The sequence below is a fragment of the Pocillopora damicornis genome, chromosome 10, assembly GCF_964200805.1.
Source record: "Pocillopora damicornis chromosome 10, jaPocDami1.2, whole genome shotgun sequence".
NCBI lineage: Eukaryota > Metazoa > Cnidaria > Anthozoa > Scleractinia > Pocilloporidae > Pocillopora > Pocillopora damicornis.
The window spans coordinates 3027064-3039173 of record NC_142679.1 but is presented as its reverse complement, the minus strand read 5'-3'; the positions used below and the strand labels follow the sequence as shown (position 1 = coordinate 3039173).

Here is a 12110-nt window from a genome sequence, read left to right as displayed (position 1 = left end):
TTTTTCGGGGTTTTCCCAAAACCCGACCAATATAGATTGGACTGACAGACAATAAACCATCAGGACGAAACACTGTTCTTAAAAAAAACATTAAAGTGGCTGTGCGATTGTTCTTGGGTTATTCTTCGACATTAAAAACAAATCACGCAAGTAAATGATGGTGTCTTTTTAATCTTTTATTTTATATATTACATTCATTAATAAGGCTGCAACATTCAAAACATAGCAGGAACGCTAAAAACCGACTGCTACAAAAGCGGTATCGGCAAAAAGGAGGTCATTGACATTATATTCTTATTATATATTATCATGTAAACAAATTGCAAACCCACTTGTCCTATGGTCATTATCATAAATACAACAATTATTATTGATCTGCATTACATAATTCGGCGAGGCTAAGCAATGGACAGGCTAGGGCGCATTTATGAACTGCCGTACCCATGTGTGACATTCAGTATATACAGTTCTAAAAGCCTTTACAGCACAGCATACAACAGAAGACGTCGACTGAATCAGACCATTACAAAATAGCTTCCCTGATTTCTCGGGAGATTGTTATATCTGAAAAAATAAAAAAAACAGGTCATTTTTAAGATTTACATTTTAACTTCTCTGTCCTATAATTGCTATCTGTTCACTCTTTAGCTAACCATGTAAAAACAGAGAAAATATGTGGGTCTTCACTGTCTGTGTCACTTCCTTCACCACTCACGTGTGGATTTTGAAGAGCAAGCAGAAGTGCGCGATGGTCGCTCAGTACCAACGAAACGAATAAGCCATTTTACAGTTATGTACTTAGTTGCCAGGCCTTTGATTTGGAGTGAGGCTGAAGGTGACCTTGTTGTGATAGAGACCTATATCTAGTTAGCATGATAACAAAGTAATTTGCATTTGAAAAGCAGCAAGGTTTGTATCATCACAAGGTCACCCTTAGCCTCATTACTGTTCAAAGGCTTGGCAACGAAGCACACAACTGTAAAATGGACTATTGCCTATTTGACTGACCTGCGAGGTCAGACTAAAATGAAGTATACGCGTAAACTTGAGTGGGTACCTCTGACAAAATATGTAACTCTGAAGTGCGGGTGTTTCTTTTTACGACGTACATATGCAAATATATTCATGCCCCTCTGAAATGTGAAACATAAGCAAAAGTCGCAACAAACCAGTATTAACAGATCTCTACGGGCCCAACCAGGAGGATCTAAATTATCCTGAGTTTTTATGCAAGTGTTCAGAAATTGAGATAAACATCTCCGACAGAGAAATTGAAATGGTCGAGCAGGACGCAAGGACTCAAGCGAAGGGGCCAGGATTTTTTAGATATAGATATAAGAATTGCGGTTTTTTTTTAAATGTCACGCCACGTTACCCAATCTTGACTTTCATTAAACGCCTTCAAGCAGAGTTTGAATAAAAGGGCTTGAATTTAACAGTTCCTCAAACAAATAACAAGTCGTTTCTAAAAGCCCGAGGTTTGTAGCCTTTGGTTATATGACGTCTTTATATACAATATAATTACTGACCCTCATAAAATCCTATTGTTCTCTCTCAGCATTATATCGGCGATTTCAGCCTGAGAAAGTATTCATATTCAGTCAAGTCCAACTGTCTGAGGAAAACGGTGGCGGTCCTTTTTGGTAGCAGGGTAATTATTAAGGGTAATCCTAAACGCGCTAAAACGTTCAATATTGCAGTGGGCTGGCTGCACTGCAATATTTTTAATAATGCAGCCTGCTTCCAGCAATATTTTTAATATTGCTGCATGACTGCGGTATTTACTTCGTTACTTTTCCACTCAGTAATTTTTGAAAATTCGCGAATGTCCGCGCATAATTTATGATGAAGATCTGAAGTTAAAAAGTAAATGAATACACCATGAGAAGTACCATTCCAGGAGACGTACAGACGAAAACATTTTACAGTTTATTTAGGGCACATCTGACAATGACAGTCTTTCTCACTTGTAAGAAATAACAATTTTCGTACTGTGAGTACTAATTACAACTGACTGATTATAATCTTCGCTCTGGTTTTCGTCTAAAACCTTTTCGCTTAACCCCTGTAACCCTGTTTCTTCCCTTTGTCCATCATATTTTTGCTCAACATCATTGTTAAACAGTTTTTCATTTTTTTCCTTGACGTCTATTTCTGCCCTCTTAGGAGTCGCTCCCTGCAAGATTTCACTTGCTTTCCTTTTAAGTGTTGATGAGGTACACTTATACTCCCTAACCCCATCACATGATCGGTGACCAGTGGTTTCTACAATAACTTGTTCTGGCACACCACCTTCGTACAATCGTGTGGCGCAACTTCGTCGAAGGGCAACGGCAGCGGCATTTTCCGACCTCTGGCTCTGCGTTATGAAAATGGCAGATTCGTCTTCCGAAGAATCCCCCATCAAGCTTCAAAACAGTAGCAACTCTTTGCCTCCCAACAAACAACTCAAATAACCAAGTACATTGCGTCAATATACAATGCAAATTACGTTTGCATGAAATTCAATCACACACCTGAAAGATGTGGAAAGTTACATAATCTTTACAAGGATTTAACAATGACTAAATTCCGGGAAATGAAAAGGGTTATGTAATTTGTATAACTACTAGACAATACGTGCTAATGGCATTGTTGGAGAGAGAAAATAGTAGGAATTCATGAGAGTCAATGATTATATCATCTTTGCAAGTAGTTAACAATGGCTGAATTGGGGAATGAAAAAGGATTATGCAATTTGTATTATTACTGGACAATGCTTGCCAGTTGCATTGTTGGTGTACCAAAACATCAATATGAAGGGGCGACTGAAATCGTCGATGTAATGCAGAGAGAGAACAATAGGATTTTATGAGGGTCAATAATTATAATAGTTAATTACTTCGGTTCGCAGCATTATTGGGTATAATGCTGCGAACCTCAGTAATTATCTATTAAATAACGCCGTGATTCGATCACAATGAACATGGTTCAGGCTGCATTCGTGGAAGAAGTTTGTAGTCTTTAGTTATGTTAAGTTAAATCGTATTAACGTGTCCCGATCTCAAGGCATAGAGGCTGTCTTATCTAGTGGTTCGCCGCATTAAAACACAGGTTTGAGTGAGGATGAGAAGGAGTCAGTCAGGAGATTCCCCTTCCGCTTCTTTTCGGAGATCTTGTGTTTTTTATTTACTAAGTTTACTTGTACTGGATGAACTTAACAGGATTGCGATGATCTGTTAATACAAGTCAGGAAAATCAAATTATTTGTTCTACATTTGCCTGTGCTGTATTGAATTCCAAACACTAATCGCTCACAACTTCTACTTTTCGCTCCATAATTAACTGTGTACCTTGATAAACAAAACCATGACATGAAACGAGCACTCTTCCCTCTCCTTAGTTAAATAACGGATTGCACAATAGAAACATGCCAACTTGTGTCTCGGAAATCACATAAATAAATAGATACAAAAAAAGGCAAAAGAATCAACTGATCTGTCAGTTGAATGGGGCTTGTGAGCAATTAATGCTAAAGGATCATGTGGCGTTACTTCATTCGTGTCATTGAATCTAATTCCCTTTTAACAGAAAGCCCCAAGCATCTACAGAACAAAAATTCTATTTAATAACGATAAATATATTCCCGAAAGACGGCCTCAAAAAGCAGCATCAATAATATAATTTATTCTAAGAACTTGATTCTTGTGAAGCTATGGATTTCTAAACCTAATGTTTTTTGAGGGGAAAGCCTAAAAGGCAATGAGGCTTCGAAAGAAATTTCACTTCCTCAATTAATATTCAGTCTAAGGAATGCATAGTCGCATTCGTAGCCGTTTCCGGTCACGTCACATGATATGATTATGACTGAAATGCTTCTGTGAGCTCTTTACTCGCTTGCTCCACGCGGCGTAGCTGGGCGCTGACCACAACTCCGAATACAACTTGCAAAAGTTGTATTTAAAGCAGGTACATATAATATATATGTACCTATAATAATTAATCTTCAACCTTTGAGTGTAATCGTTGGAATGAGGGAAGTGAGGATTCCACCAACTTCATTAACCGGGTGCCCCACTTGTAAAATTATAACCAACGGTTGTCTATCGTCGTCTGTGACAAACAACCAGAGGGTTTTACTTATTGCCTGGCAGGGGGGAAGAGGGCGGATTTTGTTCGTGACACGATGAAAATTTCCTAATTTTCCTAATCCCCACGTAGGGCCGTCTGATAAACTTATTTTCCCCCACCCCTCATTGGCAGTCAAGTTTCTTTAGCCCCCCCACTCCCACACCCCTTGTACTGATCCCTCTCCACTTTAACTGAAAACCATGTGAGCGAACGAAAACCATGTGGACTGAACAAAGACTGTGATTTATTCAGTGATAAAATATGGCGGTGCAAACTACAATTACAATTTTTTTAAAACAATTTTCATTAAAGGAAGAATAACTGAAAAAGACTGAATAATTTTATGCCTGATGTACTTGCTTTGTTGTTTGCTTTGTATTTGCTTTCTTGATTCTACAGCTTAATGAGAAACATTGTTTACACGATTTAAAGGATATCTACATATCATTGAGTTATATATTTAGACTGTCCTGTTAAAACAGAATGCGTAATACAGTATAACACAATTCAGCCACCAAAAATTCTGTTCATTCCTCTGTTGTAAGTCCATGATCGAATGGTAAATTCCTGTAAACAAAAGTTTCCGTAAGTCTCTTTTGACGGCGTAACTAATCAAAACATGGATAAAATTAAGCTGTCCCACCTGAACCGAACCGGAAATAATGCTTAAATGCCAACTAACTCATCACTACATGGCCTAACTAATCAATGCATGAATAAAATTAAGCTGTCCCACCTGAACCAAAGCGGAAATGATGCTTAAATGCCAACTAACTCATCACTACATGGCCTAACTAATCAATGCATGAATAAAATTAAGGTGTCCCACCTGAACCAAAGCGGAAATGATGCTTAAATGTCAACTAACTCATCACTACATGGCCTAACTAATCAATGCATGAATAAAATTAAGGTGTCCCACCTGAACCAAAGCGGAAATGATGCTTAAATGACAACTAACTCATCACTACATGGCCTAACTAATCAATGCATGAATAAAATTAAGGTGTCCCACCTGAACCAAAGCGGAAATGATGCTTAAATGACAACTAACTCATCACTACATGGCCTAACTAATCAATGCATGAATAAAATTAAGGTGTCCCACTTGAACCAAGGCGGAAATGATGCTTAAATGACAACTAACTCGTCACTACATGGCCTAACTAATCAATGCATGAATAAAATTAAGGTGTTCCTCCTGAACCAAACTTTAAGCCTAAGTTATTTTTTGATCTTCTTCTCTCAGGACCTCGTGCGTGACTCGTTTTCATAAAAATTTCGATTTTTTAGTTGATTTAGAGAACAGATTTTCAAAAAAAGATATCTCATAATCAGGAAACTGTGGAACATGTTCAGAGACAAATGGGTTTGATTCCGCGCGGGGCTTTGAAGCAACATTCACATCTTAAGGAATCACACTTAACTCTACTCGTGCCCGCGCCGCAAATGTTTGGCCGGCCAAATTACTAACTAGTCTACAAAACACCTATATGATTGACGCCAGGAGGTTCAAGGCAGTGTGCACCATGGTAGATTAGTCACACACTAGAATTCGGCAATTTATCAATTTTTCTTTCTTCCGTTTCGTCTGTACAAAGCGCTTCCACTCACCTTGATATAAAGTAGGTATCGTCTCCTATTCCTGTCTTTCATCGTGTTCCACTGGCACCTTGGGCCTCCTTGTTGCTTCATTCTGAGGCGAATTGCAAAATTTTAACACCAAAAATGATATTATGCCGCCGATAGCAGCGGACAAGACATACATCCAAATATCTTGAGACACACACATCTTTTCACCTTCGTGTATCGCAGTGTGTACAACCACTGTTACACTTCACTTGATACGCACTATTTATTTGGAGTATCTTGATTGGCTGATTCTAACTAGATTGGCCTCCGGGCAAAAGACGGAAGTTGAAACACTGCTCTTGTTCAACGGGATCTTGATGGTCTGCAACTGGCTGATTCTAACTTCCGGTTATTGGAAGCGTGATTGCGTGCCGCTTTTTGATGATATCAATAATCATGATCATAACCAAACGTTTTTAAGTTGGAAACCGAAATTGTGCAAAACCCTCGACTGCACCTAACTCGAATTCGCCTAACGCATAAGAATTCCCCCATTTCGTATGTAAACAACATTATTGGAAAGAGGAGCTGATGCTCCCTCAAAACACACCGTGATTGTAAGTGGCTTTTTGTGAACAGTAGAAGAAGATAAATAACTTACATGAGTTCAAAAAAGTCTAAACTTCTGTCTTCTCGTGGTTTAAATTTGTTGACTTGTCGTCGCTGACTGCAACCCGCGAGCGAGGACCGTTACACACCAAAGATTAACATACAGGTCACCAAACAATTTAACTTTCGCTTTCAGATATTCTTCCTGCTTAGGAAATGTTTAAAGAAGCGTTGTCTGACCGAAAAACTGCAATTTGAGGCTTTAGAGCCAGCAGTAAGCTAGCGTAGGTCCGAGCTCCACGTGTAAAGATCCTTGCACCAGTAAGATGAATATTTAACGTCGGCGGTATATTTGCAATTCAATTCGAACTTTCCGCGTGCCTCGCAGTTAGTATCCGAAATGACACCGTGTGGAGTGGGGCAAAATGTTTCTTTTCTGGCGGTGATATTTTTATCCCGGAGGTCTAAGATCCTTGTGTCATAAGAGAGTTTGAAAATGTTATACACAAATAAATAGCATTCCAGAAGTACTGACCTGATAATAAGCATAATTGCGCAGAGACCTCTCAAAATCAGTGCCACGAATTGCATGAGTACTAGGGTCTAATTGTACTAGTAAGAATAATGCCATAGTCAGAGTATGAGCATGATGCCAGCAGAGTGAATAAATTCTTAGAAATTCCCTTGAAGTTTCAGTTTTACATGAGATAAATTCTGCAGCCCGAGTATTGTTTAACAGGTCAATAGCCTGCTTTTCTCGCTTGCACTTTTGAACATTGATCACGTACAAAATATTATTTTCTGAGCTTCAGTATGCCTTTTATTCCTAGCAAGTTTTACCTCGTTGGTAGTAGAAATAAGGGGGAAGGGGTAGGAGGGGAAGTATTAAATTGAGCTCAGAGAATATAATCTCCTGACTTAGCCTAATAAAAACTTTGGGCATAATTTTGGGCATAATACCATGATTTTAGGGGTGATGCTTAAAAGCATAACGCTCATGATTTATCTGATCCTACTGTGTACGTGATGGTATGAATCAATTCTTATAAGGTCTTTTATCTTCTGTCGCCTTTTTTGCATCTTACCTCAAAACTACAACCACTAGTTAAAATGGCTTCGAAACGGTGTATTTTTGTTCCTTATTCTCAGTGTTATTTAGTTTTATTCCTCCGATCGAAGCACAATATGTTCTTTTACTAGATTAGATTCTGAGTGGAATTCTTCATATAACATACCTTTTCGGAATACAAATGTCTTGGCGACATCGTGCCATTAATATTGTCTTAGCATAACACTAATCTAAACAAAACAAACTATTTATTCCTGACCTATCAGATTTAGTATAAATTAAGCATGTATATCAATGACACTAAATTATGTCACGCGCTGGTTTGGACCTCAACGAAAATACATAACCCACTTTGTCAACGGTGCGTTGTGATCTCTCTCGTCAGAAAGACTCGTAGTCAAGCAAACAAGCGTCTTTCTTGCGCAAACATGACCGAAAATGCCTCAAAAGAACCACACAACACAGCTAAGAGTCCGTACTACTGGGACATGATGCGGTTACTCGACAATGCCCGCAAAGAAGGCGAATTGACAGATGTTACTCTGTGAGTGGAAGGAAAAACATTCCCCGCTCACCGATGTGTTTTGGCAGCCAGTAGCCAATTTTTTCAAGGTTTATTTACCAACGATATGAAAGAAAAATCGGCGTCAATCGTAAATATCGAAGGAATTTTCGGCGATGAATGAGTTCTCGTCCTACCTTTACACAGGAGAGGTTCAAATGAGCGAGGCGAATGTCGATGATCTGATCGCGTCCGAGAACTACTTACTACTTCCTCGTCTAAAAAACATCGCTTGCAAGTTTAAGGAGCGGCATATGTCGACCAGAAATTGCGTTGCTACCTTTCTATATGCTGAGAAATACGATTGCAAGGAGTTGAAAACATACGCTAGCGAATTAATCAAGCAGAACTTCGCGACGGTCGGCAAGTCCAAGGAATTCGTGCAAATTTCCTGTCATCATATAAAGGATCTTATTTCAAGCGACGACTTAGTAACTGGAACCGAAGAAGAAGTCGTTGAATTCATTCTAGAATGGATCGCGCAAAATCAAGACGAGAAGGAGCAACATTTTGCGGAGCTGTTTAGACTCGTTCGACTGAGCAGCATATCCGATCAATATTTGTACACAAAGCTTATGTGCCATGAACTAGTGCAGGCAAATGGCGAGTGTAAGGAAATATTAATGGACGAAATCCGCTGGCGTGCCTTGTTCTCTGGACAACAGATCTCCCGACAAAAACCAAGAACTTGTCTTCAGACTCATGAAGATGCAATCATCACATGCGGTGGCCTGTCGCCAGATGAACGCATCCGCAACTTGACTGTGTGTTATGTTCCGGCTACGAAAACCTGGTACGAGTTGGCACCCATGCTTAACAGACGGTTTCGCCTCGGTTTGGCTTCCTGCCGGGGATATGTTTATGCCATCGGTGGTAAAGGAGAAGACTCGGTCTACAACAGCGTAGAACGATATGACCCGCGTACAAACTCATGGGGCTTTGTAGCACCGCTGCCTCAGAGAGTGACATTAATGGGTGCAGCTACCTTACAAGGGCTGCTGTACGTCACTGGCGGGATTGCGTTCAGCAGCGAGCACGGTGGTAGGCGTTGTGACACTGCGCAGAGGTACAACCCCTCGACAAACTCTTGGACTGTAGTTGCACCTCTAAAGAGACGCAAGTCCTCTGTTTGTCTCGTGTCAGACACTCACTATTTGTACTGCATTGGTGGCTTGGCCGACGATGGTTTCCTCTCTGATGTGGATCGTCATGATCCAAAGTTGAACGTATGGACACAGATGGCTCCGATAGGCGAACAGCGCGGGTGCGCTTGTGGAGTGTGCCTTGAAAAAAAGATTTACCTCTTTGGAGGTACTGTTGACCCATTTTCTTTAAATGCCCTCGTAAGTTGCGAGGTTTATGATATTACTCTGAACGAATGGCAATCAATCGCTCCCTTACAAGTTCCCAGATTTCACGGAAGTGCAGTCCTTTTACGAGATAAGGTATACTTATTTGGCGGAACCGGAAGTCAAAGTGTCGATCGGCAGAATTCTCGTATGGTGGAGTGTTACGATATCAAGTCAAATACCTGGCTTGATGCTCATTCTATGCCATATAATGAGACATACTTCAGAGGATGCCCAGTAAGCATGTTTAAAGATCTACTACAGTCTGTGAACAAAGTTACAACTCTTCCCCAAAGTAGTTAGGTATGTTGAGTCCGTATGACAGTTACCCTTGCGGGTTTTAATGCGAACTTCCACCAGCCATAACTTTTAAAAGCCATTGCAGCCTGCCTGCTGGCATAAACTCAGGAAAGGATGTTTTCACGGGAAAAAAGTTCTGTCTAGATGAATGGAAAGCTTTCCCTCGAAACGTATTTTCATTTCAATTATGAGATGAAAACATTTGTATTTGCGAACTGTCACTCAATTTGGCAAATCTGTTTACGTTTTAATCGAATTAAGAGGGCTTGTCAAACGTATTAGTTAAAAGGAACAGGATCTCAATTTTTTCCAAAAGTTTTTTTTAGTATAGAAGGAGTAAGTCTCTAAAGAAACTGTGGTACTGCGTCGGTGAGGGGTATTACACGATAAGTGGGTTTTATAATCTGAAGTGATAATGTAAATTGGGTACGGTCGGTAGTTTCACGAAGCTGACGTTTCGAGCGGTAGCCCTTCGTCAAAACAAATGACTTTGTTCATGAAACAAAAACCGTGATCATTGAAAGGTCTGATAGTTTGTTCACAATTATGATCGAGAAGATGTGGAAATGGTTCAAAATCGCAAGCAGATTGTATCATAAATTTATATATAAGATCAGTTACCTTAAAACCGTCTGGAGGTTGTCGCTGAACGTAAACAAATTCCCGAGATAAATTGACGAGCGTAAAGAATGCCTGAAATCACCTTTTGACTTAACCATCGCACATTTACATTCATGGCTGAGATCTTTTTTAAGTCACGCGACTAGAAAAAGATCACGCAATTTTCATTTTTTGATTATTAATGAAACTGTTAGAGTTTACCATTTTTGATTAAAATAAACTTGTTTGACTGTCAGTGAGATTTATTTCCGTTGTAATCAAACCCTGAAACTGCTATCGTTTCTTCGGTTTGATTGAAAATTGAATAACAACATATCACTCAAGAAAAGTACACTGATGGCGGAATATAAACTTCTTCTTTATGTTACGGGTCGTTTAATGCGAATGACAATATTGACATAATTTGTTTCACACAACAGTTTCAAAGCTCTTAACCAACGACCAACGATTATTTCTTACTTAAAGTTGAGTTTAGAGATACAAAATTCAAAAGAACTTAACAAATATCTAAGAATTGTGACGCCACTACCTCTACAGTCTCATAAGACACAACGTTTACACTATTCCAAAAATCAAACAATAGTTGATTAAAGAAACATTTACATAAGCTAATCAGAACTAAACAGTCCATTGATCAACCAATCTGCGTCATCTTCCGTTAGGTGAGACTGTCAATCCTATCACGTGATGAAGAGGGATAAGGAGAGAGATATAATTTCTTTTTTTTTTTTATAATATATTCAGGCACGGGCACGGGCGTACATACATTCAGGCATACAAGTGGAAATGGGGTCTATATTCCCACCAGAAAATGAGGGATGCTCTAAAAATCGAAATTATACGTTGGCAAACAAATATTTTTGATTCCTAGATATGAATTAATAAAAATTCGTCGGCAAAGTTGTACATAAAGAATCTCTCAGCTCTACCAAGTCACTTGTACGGTACACTAGTTCAGTATACACGTTTGTAACACAACCTTGTTATACAACATAAAGAAACACGGAAGAAAGTTCCATTATAGTTTTTCCTTTTATTTTAAGGTTTTTAAATTCATGTCTAACTTCAGAGGCAACCACTACTAGATTTTTTACTGCGCACCAAAGTGTCCTGGGGAAACACTGTCTGATTGCTTTTTATCACCGAGTATCAATTAAAAGTTCTCAAGCAAATCATTTATGTTTCAGAGCTGAGTGTGTGTGTTGCGTTTATAAAAGGCAAACTAGAATAACAAGAAAGAATCCCTGGACCATGGATTATCGCCCAAAGTTATTTTCGCTCACTCACCAAAAATTTGTTTTCAACTAGCCCATTCTTTCGTCATGCTCTTGTGGGACTTTGCGTGTCCTCATCGTTTGATTCCCACATCTTGATAGTAACACGAACACCAGAAGTACTATAACGGCACCAATGGCAGCGGACACAGCACTTAAACATATATCTTTGGATGGAAACATCTCTGGTTTAGCCTCTGTGCTTCTGATGGCCCCTTACTAGATGCGAATGTGAAATGCGGCAAATGCCTTTTTAATCATACAGATTGTCAAACAACTCATTCATAGCCGACGTCATGTATGGCAGATGAAAGATTTATCTTCATTTCAATTGGTTGGAATTTAGCCTAGTAAGTAAGTCATTTGTAGGATACGCTGGTACGGGGATTTCCCTTAGAAATGCTTATCGCACCGTATGGTCGGAGACTTTGATTCGTGCGTGACACATGTCAGATGATGAGTGCGAACACTATGGACATTGAATGGTTTACATATTCAACGCAACCTTGAATGACCCTTTTAAATCAGTACTCGGCAACAACCAATCAAAATGCAGAAAATATCGTATAAGAGAGTGATTTCTTACAAATTTTGCAGAGTAGCTTTTTACACACCTGATGTAAATAAGCGAATACGAGAGCGAA

At 39.3% G+C, this 12110-nt stretch overlaps 1 long non-coding RNA gene and 1 pseudogene across 1 annotated transcript; one reads left to right on the top strand and one right to left on the bottom strand.

The window, feature by feature from the left end:
* Nucleotides 1–4332: 4332 nt before the first annotated feature.
* On the bottom strand, nucleotides 4333–6594 carry LOC149038479 (uncharacterized). Its single transcript, XR_016180174.1, has 3 exons — nucleotides 6344–6594; nucleotides 5725–5806; nucleotides 4333–4677 (listed from the first exon to the last, which is right to left on the bottom strand). It is a non-coding gene; the product is annotated as an uncharacterized LOC149038479 (long non-coding RNA).
* Nucleotides 6595–7402: 808 nt separating this feature from the next.
* Nucleotides 7403–10526, top strand: LOC149038478 (kelch-like protein 12; annotated as a pseudogene).
* The last annotated feature ends 1584 nt before the right edge of the window (nucleotides 10527–12110 follow it).